The following is an 11,283-nucleotide window of genomic DNA, read 5'->3' as shown; positions in this document are numbered from 1 at the left end:
TCGACCCAAACCTATCCAATTTGATCCGGCTAGGTTTTCATAAGCACCGGTCAGTTTTGGGTTGTAGAAATTCATAAACTGATGGTTCGGGTTGGATTCGGTTTTTCGGTTTTCTTGTGTAAAAACTGAATCCGATCCGAACCGAACCAACTTTGTTCCTACTTAACTAAGTTGTCTCTATCTTAATTCCTAATTACAACCTAACCTAGTCTTCTAGTTAGGAATAACATTAATGGCAAGTATTGTAAGACAACTAGACAAGGAATTTTTTTGGAAAAGTTTAAAGAAAAGAATCGAAGGATCCTAGTTTCTATAGTCTTTTACATCAAATAGGCAACCAATTAGGCAATTACAATTAGAATTATGTGTCCTTTTTTACTTACATTAGAACTTAGAAAGTTTCTTGAAATATACAAATTTCAGTCTTCTTTCTTTAATACAGTTTGACTTTCTATTTTCATGATAACTTCTGTCTTCTATTCTAATTCTAACTTGGTCCAACCCCCTTAGCCGAATCTGACCCAAACCGACCCAAACCGACCCAACCTGACTCAAACCGACCAGGTCGGTTTTGCTTAACACTGGGTCGGTTTCGGTTTCCATCTCAAGTAACCCGATCAGGTCGGGTCGATTGGAAAAATCTCAGTAAACCGACCCAACCCGACCTATGAACAACCCTAGTTTAGAGCACTGTGAAGTCTGCTCGTTCAATTCAAAGCATCTACACGTGGTTGCTTGAATTGGATTTCATTCATAGCCTTATTGTAAACGGTAAATCTTCTTAGTATGTGTTTAGTTCCGTGGGCATTTATAGATGGGGCGTTTTTCAGATAAATGTTTAATTGAAAATTGTTACTTTAAATGTTTATTGCTTTTGTTATTTGGTTGGGCATTTCAAGTAACACTACATAAAGCTATCTTCCACCTAGGGGTGTTCACGATTTAGTTAACCAAACTGTGGGGCTCATTTTGTAATCGAACCGGTAGTACTGGTTTTTGGAAAACTAGTAACCGAAACCTATTGGTTAACCGGTTGACCAGTTCGGTTTGTTAGTTTTTCAGTTTTTTATTTTTTACAATATATATTACAATATATATATATATATATATCAATATATAATAAAAATTTATAAATATATATAAAATATTATATTTTAAATAATAAATAATATATCATATATTATAAATAAATATATTTATATATAATGCATATTTATTAATTTATAGTATATAAAAATATATATAATATACATAAATATATATAAAATATATAGGAATATATGTATACCAATCATCTCGGTTTTTTGGTTTTTTTTGCTCACCCCTACTTCAACCTCAACTTTAACACTTATTGCTTTTGTTGTTTGGTTGGATGTTTTATGGGCATTTCAAGTAACACCCCCATAAAGCTATCTTCCACCTCAGCTTATAATGCTCCTGATAAGCATTTCATTTCAATAAACATTGGGGTGTTGGGAGAAACCAGAATTTGAAGTTTCCCCCAACACCTCGAGCACATAAATTCAAGTATTTCTGTTTTTTACTGTTTATTTGATAAACGATGAAACCAAACAATAATAAATGTCAAAGCCTAAGTGGTGCTCATGTGGTGACGTTTTTCCAATAAACATCATGAAACCAAGCATAGCCTTAATAGATGCTTTGTTTTTCTCAAAAAAAAAAATAAAAAAAAAGAAAAAAACAAAATAAAAAAAGACTAGTGAAAATTAGCTATTTTTGAAGTTTCAAATTTCTTTCACTCCCAATTTTAAATGGCATTTACCAAATAAGGCTGCAACTTGGGTGAGCCCAACCCAAGCTTTTGCTTTGCATGGTTTTAGGCGGGCTAAGCATACATACATGTATGCGTTTTATTTATATAAAAATATATTTTTCCTACTCTCATATATATTGCATAAAAATTTGTATATATTTTCAAGAATTTTCATAAGGCAAATAAAAAACCTCAGCCTCTATCTTAATCAGGGGCGGAGACAAGTTTAAAGGTGGACCCCCTCCCCAACATGAAAGTAAAGGACTCCTCTCTAACTCTCTAACACCCCTCTACTTAACTCCCAAAATTAAAAAAAGAAAAATTGTTAATTTTTTTATTTTTTAAGTTGTAATAGATTCAAACCCTCCCTCTCCAACCCTCACCTCCTCTATTCCCTAAAAGTAATAAAAAAATTGTTTACTTTTGCATAAAAAAAAGTTGTAATAGACTTACATCCTCCCTCTCCAATCCTCACCTCCTCTATTTCCTATTTCATTTTCTTGTTTTTGCCAAGAAGGCTGACCAAAGGAAAACTAATCTCATGAGTGCCCCTCCCGCCATCCCTCTCTCATCTATTTATCTACTTGTGTTGTTTATGCTGTGAACCTGTATAATAATTTTTTAATTATCATAAGACAAAAAAAGAAAAGAAAGTTATACAACTTCCCCCACTCCCCAAAAAGAAAATTCTTGGTTCCACCACTAATTTTAATAGGACTCGGTGTCAAAAACCCCATGCCAACATGGAGGTGTGTGGTTTCATTCCATATCATATGATTTCCACATACTACCATTTGGCTATTTTCAATCCCTTCTACCTACTTTAAAATTGGGCATTTGGAGCTCCACTATGATACCGGAAAGACATAATATCCAAAATTTTGTGACCCAACTGTATTATAAAATGTGTTAATCAATTAGGTGGATTTTATCAAAATTCACAAGTGGGTTTTTGATTGGTTAATACTCAATACTCTTTGGGTACTATGTCTTTCCAACATCATATTCGAACTCAACAAATCTATTCAAGTTTGACCGAATACAAGTCTAGGGATGGCAATGAGGCAGATTCGGGGAGGGTTTTGTAAATTCTAAACCCTATTCACCTCCCTAAACCTCCCAACCCATAACCATCCCAAAACCCGTAGCGGATTGGATTTTGAAAATCCAAAACCTTATCGCATATAAAATTACAAATCCCTCCTGATCCTACCCTCCCTGCATTCAAGGGCAGTATTCAGAAAACCGGATTGAACTAGTTAGTTGGACCGGTGGTTGAACCGTGATTAGACCCATTGGGCGAAAAACTGATCAAAACCAGTGACCCAAATGGTCGAACCAAAAAACCGATGACCCGATCCTAGTTTTAGAAAATCGGGTAGTTATTTGACAAATTTTTTGCCCATAAATGTGAACTTCTAAAGGCCATAGTTTTGCGCTCGGATGTTTGATTGGGGTGATCTTTTTTTTTTTGAGTAACTTTTTGAGATCTACGTGTTTCCAAGGTGAAAAAGGCACTTTGCCCCACTGTTTTTGCTAAAATCACCTTTTTTGCTTCAAATATTAAATTTTAATATAAAAATTGAAACTAAAATAAAATATATAAGTTATAGAAGAATATAATTATATATTTTTAAAATATGCATATAATTAATACTATTATTATATATAATTATATATCATATAATCATGTATGTTACATAATATATGATATAAAATAAAATAAAAACTGTTATAACAGAATATAATTTTATATTTTAGATATATTAAATTCTAATATATAATATTACATATAAATTATATATATACATATATATATATATATATATATATTACGTCATCACGGTTTGATCTCCACCCGGGTTGAATCTCTGACTCATGAACCTCTCCCTCTTCCGGGTTGATGCCCGGTCCAGTTATCTGAACACTGTTCAAGGCCTCAAGGGTATATACGACCCTCGACTCGGCATGAGTCAATCCGTAACCCGCCCGAGTTGCATCCCTGTTACAAAATGATATCGACTCAAACCCTTTTCGTACCAAATTGCCAATTACGGAAAAATCCAACTGCATTACTGGAGAGATCAGAACGAGCAGAGAGTAGCAGACTTGTGAAAAGGGACAAAACAACAAACACCTTCATCTCCGACTCTGACGCAGCCACGCCCCAAGGTTTCATACACGCTTGTCTGTTGGTTCCCGCCCAACACGCGCGTCAACCAAAAACCTTTCCATCCTCCATACTTCGATTTTCAATTGAGCAGTAGGGTGGTTCGAAATAGAATCCCTTCTCTGCTTTCTAGCTCCCTTGCCATATCATCTTCAACATCTTTCATCCCAAATGCACCAGATTTAAAGAAATGGTTGGCCGAATTTCGTTTAAGTTCTTTTCATTTCGCGCTCACAGGTGCTCTCATTCTTGGATTATCTCTTCTTACAGGTGAGTGTCTTCTTGATGCCAAGGACTCTTGAAACTCATAGCTTTCAGATGAAGGGAGAAAGGACATTTCTGGTTGTGGCCTGTGGATACGGTTTGATCACATTGGATTTTATTCGAATCTCGTTACTTGAGAATGGGTCATTCTTAACTCGGAGATTAAGCGCTTCATTATTTAGAACCATGTATTAAGGTCTTTCCTTGTTTCTGTTTGTTGTGGATATGATTTGATCACTTTCGATTTTATCTGAATCTCCTTATTTGAAAATTGGTTCCTTCTTAACTTGTTTTAATGAATTGAATTTAGTTCATGCCGGTCAATCATTTTACTGATGAAGAAGAAACTAGAAGAAATTGTTTGTATCCTTCTCTAGTGTTATTAAAGGAATTTTCTTCCCTGTCTAGCAGACCCTGATACACTAATTTTTTTCTCCTTTTTTTTTTTAACTCATGGCAGAGAGATAAAAAAATTTAGACCTACTTTTGTCATCGGCGCTAAAAACCGGTGTTAGGATTAGACCATGGTTACTTACTGAAGCTTTGAGCCCTACATCCTTGAATCTTTATAAAGATTTTGAATGTTCAGAGTTCACAAATTATTGTTGATCACTTTTGCTCCCTAAAGCACGTACTTACTATTCATATCTGAAATTTAATTTTAACTTGTGAACTATGGTGGAGACTTTTTTTTTTCTTGGTCCAGACGGGAAAATTGAAAAGGAACAAACGAAACTTTGTAGGAGTTGGACGTGTGGAAGCAAAAGTTGGGGCTAACAAGCTAGAATTGCTTCCCAAAGAATTTAGCACTATAATATATGTAGTTGGGTTCCTCTCTGCTAGCCAGGTATTGTTGATGTTCCTATTTTCTGGATATTGCATAGTTCAATTATATGTTTTCTACTTTGTTTTACATACTTATTAGTTTACCTTAAATTATACAATTCAATGTTATGATAAATGAAATACAAGTGCATCAGTACATGGGGAAGATTATGCTCAGATCGGATTATAATTGCCAAACCCATTATAAAAGGTTGCTAAACTTGTAGTTTGCATATATAAGAAATATGGCAATTTGTCAATTGAAGGATATCCATAACCATGTGGAAATTATTGTAGCCCTTCCACTACTGTTTAGTGTTTGCGTTCATATTAGTGGCGGATGCCTTGCAAAGGTTTTATTTTCAAACTCTTCCTTCTTATGTAAGTTTTACTTGATCTACTTCTATAAATATGACTGCATTTATATACTTCATGACCATAAAAATCTAAATCTATTAGATATTTTTATTGACCCTTCTCATGGTCCATCATAAATCTTTGGGAGATGTGATTTCTAGAGGAGGTTTTGAAAAGATAACTTGAGTTAGGGACCATTACCTCTAAAGTAGTTCAATCAACTCTTGTATGTAATTATGTACTGAATGTGTTAGTGCCTGCCTCTTTTAGTGGTTCCTTTTGGCCAAACCTCTTGTATTGGGAGTTTTTGATGATTCTATATTGTGCTATATTCTTCTTTTTTAATAATATTAACCCATTATTAGTTTAAAAGCATTTTTCCTTCTAAGGCTTCAAGAAAAATCATTTTATCCATTCATGTTTCACATCTTGAGATATTTGACTTCCTGGTCTTTATATTAAGCTGATCATAAGCCTTGCATACTTTCAAATGTAACTTATTCTCCTAGCTGCATGTATTTGGCTCCTAACTCCTATTGTTCATCCTCTGTGTGTGTGTGTGTGTGTGCGTACATGCATATCAGTTGGTTAGTATGACGTGAAAATTTTGATCCAGAAAAGGTCAATTCCTATTTAAAGTGGTGGCTCCTACAGTTTTATCTGAATGCATCTGTTGCTCTTACAACAAATATAGAAGCATGCCATGATAAAGTGCAGATGGAAAAAAAGATATGCTAATGCTAGTTGTAATGGATATTAGCAGGAGAAAAGGCTTGCACAGGAGATTGCGACTCTTGAAAGAGATATGGGATGCAAGCTGAGAATTCTGGCACTGAATTATCCATAAACACCAGGTAACAGGACAGGGCCAGTCTAAATGTATTGAACATAAAGACATAAAAAATGAATATCGAAATTGTACTTGTATCAACTTTCTCACTGATTTCATATTCATAAAAATCTAAAACTGAGATAGGCCAATAGAAGAATTAATAATGAAACGAAATGAAGCAATTCATAAAGTATAAATGGAGATGAAACAAATTCTTCTACATGACAATAAAATTCAGAGGAACTTTCTATTGTAGGATTGCATAGATGAATTCAAATTTCACAAAGCTTGGATGATTGGGAAATGGTTATGGAGATTCTGTGGATAACTAGATATCTTGTTGAGGATCAAAATTGTTCTTTGATATGGAATTAGAAACTTGAATTGGGACCTGGGATGGAAACCATATCTTGGTGCTGCCAGATATGAAAGAGTATTGAAAATACATTCTCTAGACATTTTTATGTACATTGCTCTGAAAATTGTTATATCGTATTTGATTTTATCCCCCAAAATAAATGAGGTTCTTCTTTTATTTCTCAGTTATTTCACCAAATAAATTAAAAATTAGTTATTTAAATATAAAAGGAAATTTCTTTGAATTTTTTACCAATTACAATGAATAAATTATGTAATTCTAAAAAATTATAAGTTTTGAACTCAATTTTAGCCAAATATTTCAAAAATAAATAGGTGAAAGTTCAGATGGGATTCCAACATTTATGATTAATGAATTCAACATGTTTATAGTTTTAAAAGAGTATGTATTTTATTAACAAATATTTTAAGATAAACATTTACAATATTGTTCTAAGTTTTTTATAATAGTTTGAAACAAAAAATCTGATATTTCTGATATATTTCTTATTAAGTGGCTAGCATTTTTCACTAAAACTTACATTTGAAACCTTGACTACAAATATGTCCCTCTTTCATGTAACAGTATATCCTAATGCTTCTTTTTAGAAGTAATAAAGAATTGTTGTGCAGAAATTTGACCATCTATGTTACCCAGATACAGCAAGAACAAGCTGCGCACGATGTCAAATATGAATTTTACACTAAAATTGAAGTATCTGACTGGATATGGCACCTTTGTATGAGCATCTGGGTCTAATAGGTGACCATAAGGATTAATGGCGGTTCAATAATTGAATAAAAAATAATAAGAAAAACAATTTCAACAGTTGTTCTCATTGTAGGCAAATATAAATATGGTGATGTTCTATTACAGGGGAAAAATTCTAGCAGTTAGAATTAGTGATTTGAAATGTTCATGTTGAAACTTGGGTTGGTAGGGGCTGGTCCTACAAAGAATTTCAAGAGGGTGTATAAGAGGAGGGGCAGCAAGACAACTACATAGACAAAATCTATTGATGACTGATTCTTCTGCTGCTCCTAATCTGGGTTTGGGAGTGGGGACTCGCCAACTTGAAGAAGTTATAGAAGGTGAAGTCATTTTTATTGGGAGAGACATTGACAAAAGCCGTAAAGAGAACGGCGAGAAATATGGAACTATTCCTGTTGAGGAAGTGACTAAAAAAGATGTAGAAATTGGCAAAAGTCTGGGACTGTTCTTCTGGGGAGGTGAGGAATTTGCCAGGAAAGCTCTCGAAGTGTTTGCAAAGAAAAAGAGGGAAGAAATTTCAAAGAAAGGTGCTTTGGGAGGAGGGAAGTGGGATGAAGAGGTTGTTGGTCTAGAGAAGGAGTTTGAAGGGGAAGATTAGGGCCCTGTTTCGATCTGTTTTTTTTTTTTTTTTTTGTCTTTTGTTTCGTCTGTAGGTGACCATTTGGGATTTTGTTTGAGGAGCTGGTGCTAGAGGAGTCAGTTTCTCTTTGTTTCTATTCATCGTTTTTTTTTCTTTGCAGTTAGTTTGCTGTTATGGTGAAAGTTGTTGTTTTCAGTTAGTCTTCTCTTCTCTTGGGTGATATCTTATCACCTTCCTTTGTATTCTCTTTTTTTACTTTTTAATGAAATTTTTAGCTTATTCTTCAAAAAGATATATATGTTAATAGTGGTGGTTCGGTGGTTTTCTTTGGCCTCTAAATTGGTATCTAATTCACAGATTGGAGCATCATCTTATCTTTACATAGCTTCCAGCATGTGTATTGCTGTTTGTTTCTTCTACTGATTGAAGATGTTTTTATATTCCTTACTCTGTTGCAAGCTTAGCAATTAGAGATTATTGGCATGTGGATGACAGTACAATTATCTTTGTTGCTGATCTCACTTTTGGTAAAGATTCAAAATGCATTTCCAATCTTTAAGCTGAAATGTTGAATCTTTTTCTACATATGACTCATGCACATAGAATTTGTTGTCAGGCAATATATTGAACTTCAATGTTGGGGATTCTGTGGGTTTGCATGTAACATGTAATTTCTGGGGTCGTGTGGCAGGGAAGCACAGAAATATGTTTTATTGGAAAGAGAAGGTGAAATTTCTTTCTGGGATTACATGCTCTGTGTTGTTCATCTATTGAGTGTCCTACTTACATTATTTAGAAATATATATAGTTGTGGATGCTGTAATGGCTATAACAAATTGCCCGAGCGATTAGAGAACTTGTGGGTCCAGACAGCTTCTCAGAGGTAAAGTAGCCATAGTTGCAACAAAACCCATTTCTAGGGATGGCAATTTCCCCCGTAAAACCGGGGCCCCGCCCCAAACGGGGTGGGTTTTCCCCAACCCTAAACAAGAACGGGGTGGGGATGGGGAAAATAATTTTTCCCCGAACCGGGTACGGGGCGGGGACGGGTTTTGTATATAATTCCCCGAACCCGCCCTGAACCCGAAGGTAGATTAGTAAAATATCTCTACATTTAATATTGATATTTAAAATATCTCTAAGTTTTTCCTAAATTTTTAAAATCTTAGGATCCCATAATTTTATTTTTGAATTACCCTTAAAGTATTATAATTCAATTCTAAAATACTCCAAAATTCCTATATCCTATGTATAAATTGTCTATAAAATAGATAACTTTTAAGTAATTGCCTTGGAGCGGGGAAAATTTGGGAATTTCTTGTCCCCGATAGGGAATGGATGCCCTCCGGGCAAGGTATCATGACTTTGGGGCGGGGACGGGGAGGGGGTGCCCCGCCCCGTTGCCATTCCTACCATTTCCCTTCAAAAATTCAGCCCGACAATATCTGTTGACAGATGCTATCAATATCGTCATCATCCAAGCCTTGTCCCAACAGATTCTATACATATTCTAACAAATTTTTGTACGTAAGATTGTATTGGATTATGCAATAGAATGTATAATGTGTAATAAAAGTGTCATTTTTTCTTGTTAATTGTTTAACTTGGTCCTACTGGTTACCTAAATCCATGTAAGAGTGGGAAATGAAAATAACTGGTCCTATTTGTTTGATTAGGTTTACATGCATGCACACTAAAAAGTTTTTGTTCAAGATACTTCTGCTCCAACTACAAACTGAAGCAAAATTGCAGCTTCCATTACCCGGGGTAAAGGTCATTCAGCACAATATCGTCTGATATCTCTATTCTATCATTCTGAGCAAAGGAGTACTCTATACATTGCTTAATGATTGAACTAAAATGCTAATACTTGGTTTGAGATTTGAACCATAGATTCACATACCTACAGAGCATTAGAACATGACATTTTATGGGGCTGCATCTAAAATATTATCCCGGCTAAAAGTAGTAAACTTGATTAGATCATTGCAAGGGTCGTTTAATGTGATATTTGGCTGGTGTAGAAATAACTTTAAAACCATCTGCAAATTTGATGGTTTAAAATGATCTTTAACCATGCTCACTTTGGTATATCAATCTCTAAATGGGACTCATTAAATATTGGATCCTGAATTTCCTTATCTTCTGTTCCATGATCAATTCATGCATGATTTGTGGCTTGAGATTTAAGTCTTCCTTTTAACCTCAAGTTTCCTGTAAGCCTGGTTTTTATATAAAAATAATCTTATACTTGGGTTAGATCATCAACTTAATTTGTTGAGATAGATACCACGTTGGAAGCAAGAGGTTGAATACTAATATTTAAATAAACAAATGGAGTAATGGTCGGCAACTGAAATTTCAACCTAGGCCAATTTGTCATTGATCTCAAATAAAATGACAAGGAGTATTTAGGCTTGTGCAGTAATAGAAAAGTTCCTCTTTACTGGGTCAGCTTTACTTCCTGATTTTTTATTAGGAATGAATCGTTAATTCTACTAAACGGTTGAAAGAGGGAAGATACATCTTTTGTGGATGCTGTCATGTAGCTGACCCCATATGGTTGGGATAAGGCTTGGGTGATGATCACCATGGAAGTTGAGATTCAGTACATCTATACATCTCTTGTTCCCTAAACAACTCAGTAATGGTTGTCTTGCAAGTAGCAAACTTAACAATACTCCAGTTTTTTGTCTATCTTCCCGTCTCCTAGAATCCTCTCTATGGAGGCAATTCTGTAAGATAAATTGTATTCTTACTTAGACTCCCATGTTGACACAGATCTTCCACCTTAATTTCTAATTGCTCAGAACCTTTTTGGGTATCCATTAAATAGGATGCCAATGCTTGTAGCATAGGACAATCAAGTCTCGCTATTCCAGGAAGTGCTAGCCACCATCGGCTGGTGGCGAAATTAATGCTGAATAGGGGCCACGCTTTTGTAGTTCTTATCATCCATTCATGAATCAATGGTTGAGAAACAGTGAATTCCACTCTTGATTGAATGACTTGATGAAACTTGAATGGAAGTATGGAACTATAATGAAAGTATGAAACTATAACAAGTTTATATGATATTGATGACCACCTAATCATCTTGTGATTGTTTTCTTTCTTCTTTATTTTCATTCTTAGACAGATCCATGATTTAAACTTTCTATATCATAGCGTAATCTTTGTTAGTCATCCTTACAGTCAATGACTAATTTGTAAGTTTGTCTTGTTCTATCTCTGGGCTAATGAGCATATAGTAGTACAATTATGTCGACAAGTTTCAATTCCTATCACCCAACCAGCTTGGTGAAGAGGTTAGCTGCTATGGATGTTGAAGTTAATCTTGGTAATTGACTTG

The 11,283-nt window shown here is 34.6% G+C and overlaps 1 long non-coding RNA gene across 3 annotated transcripts; it reads left to right on the top strand.

Moving 5' to 3' along the window:
- The first annotated feature begins 3,812 nt into the window (after positions 1-3,812).
- On the top strand, positions 3,813-10,064 carry LOC148870877 (uncharacterized). 3 transcript variants are annotated; one of them, XR_016107293.1, is made up of 7 exons: positions 3,813-4,137; positions 4,215-4,404; positions 4,915-5,055; positions 6,154-6,244; positions 8,396-8,458; positions 8,548-8,657; positions 9,608-9,916. It is a non-coding gene; the product is annotated as an uncharacterized LOC148870877 (long non-coding RNA). The 3 variants fall into 3 exon arrangements; XR_016107292.1 differs by lacking the exon at positions 8,396-8,458 and having other exon boundaries at positions 4,952-5,055; positions 9,608-10,064; XR_016107291.1 differs by lacking the exon at positions 8,396-8,458 and having other exon boundaries at positions 9,608-10,064.
- The last annotated feature ends 1,219 nt before the right edge of the window (positions 10,065-11,283 follow it).

Source organism: Nelumbo lutea, chromosome 2, assembly GCF_056320005.1.
Source record: "Nelumbo lutea isolate HS-2025 chromosome 2, American lotus-T2T, whole genome shotgun sequence".
NCBI lineage: Eukaryota > Viridiplantae > Streptophyta > Magnoliopsida > Proteales > Nelumbonaceae > Nelumbo > Nelumbo lutea.
The sequence above is the reverse complement of the archived record's forward strand: the minus strand, read 5'-3'. Positions and strand labels throughout refer to the sequence as shown.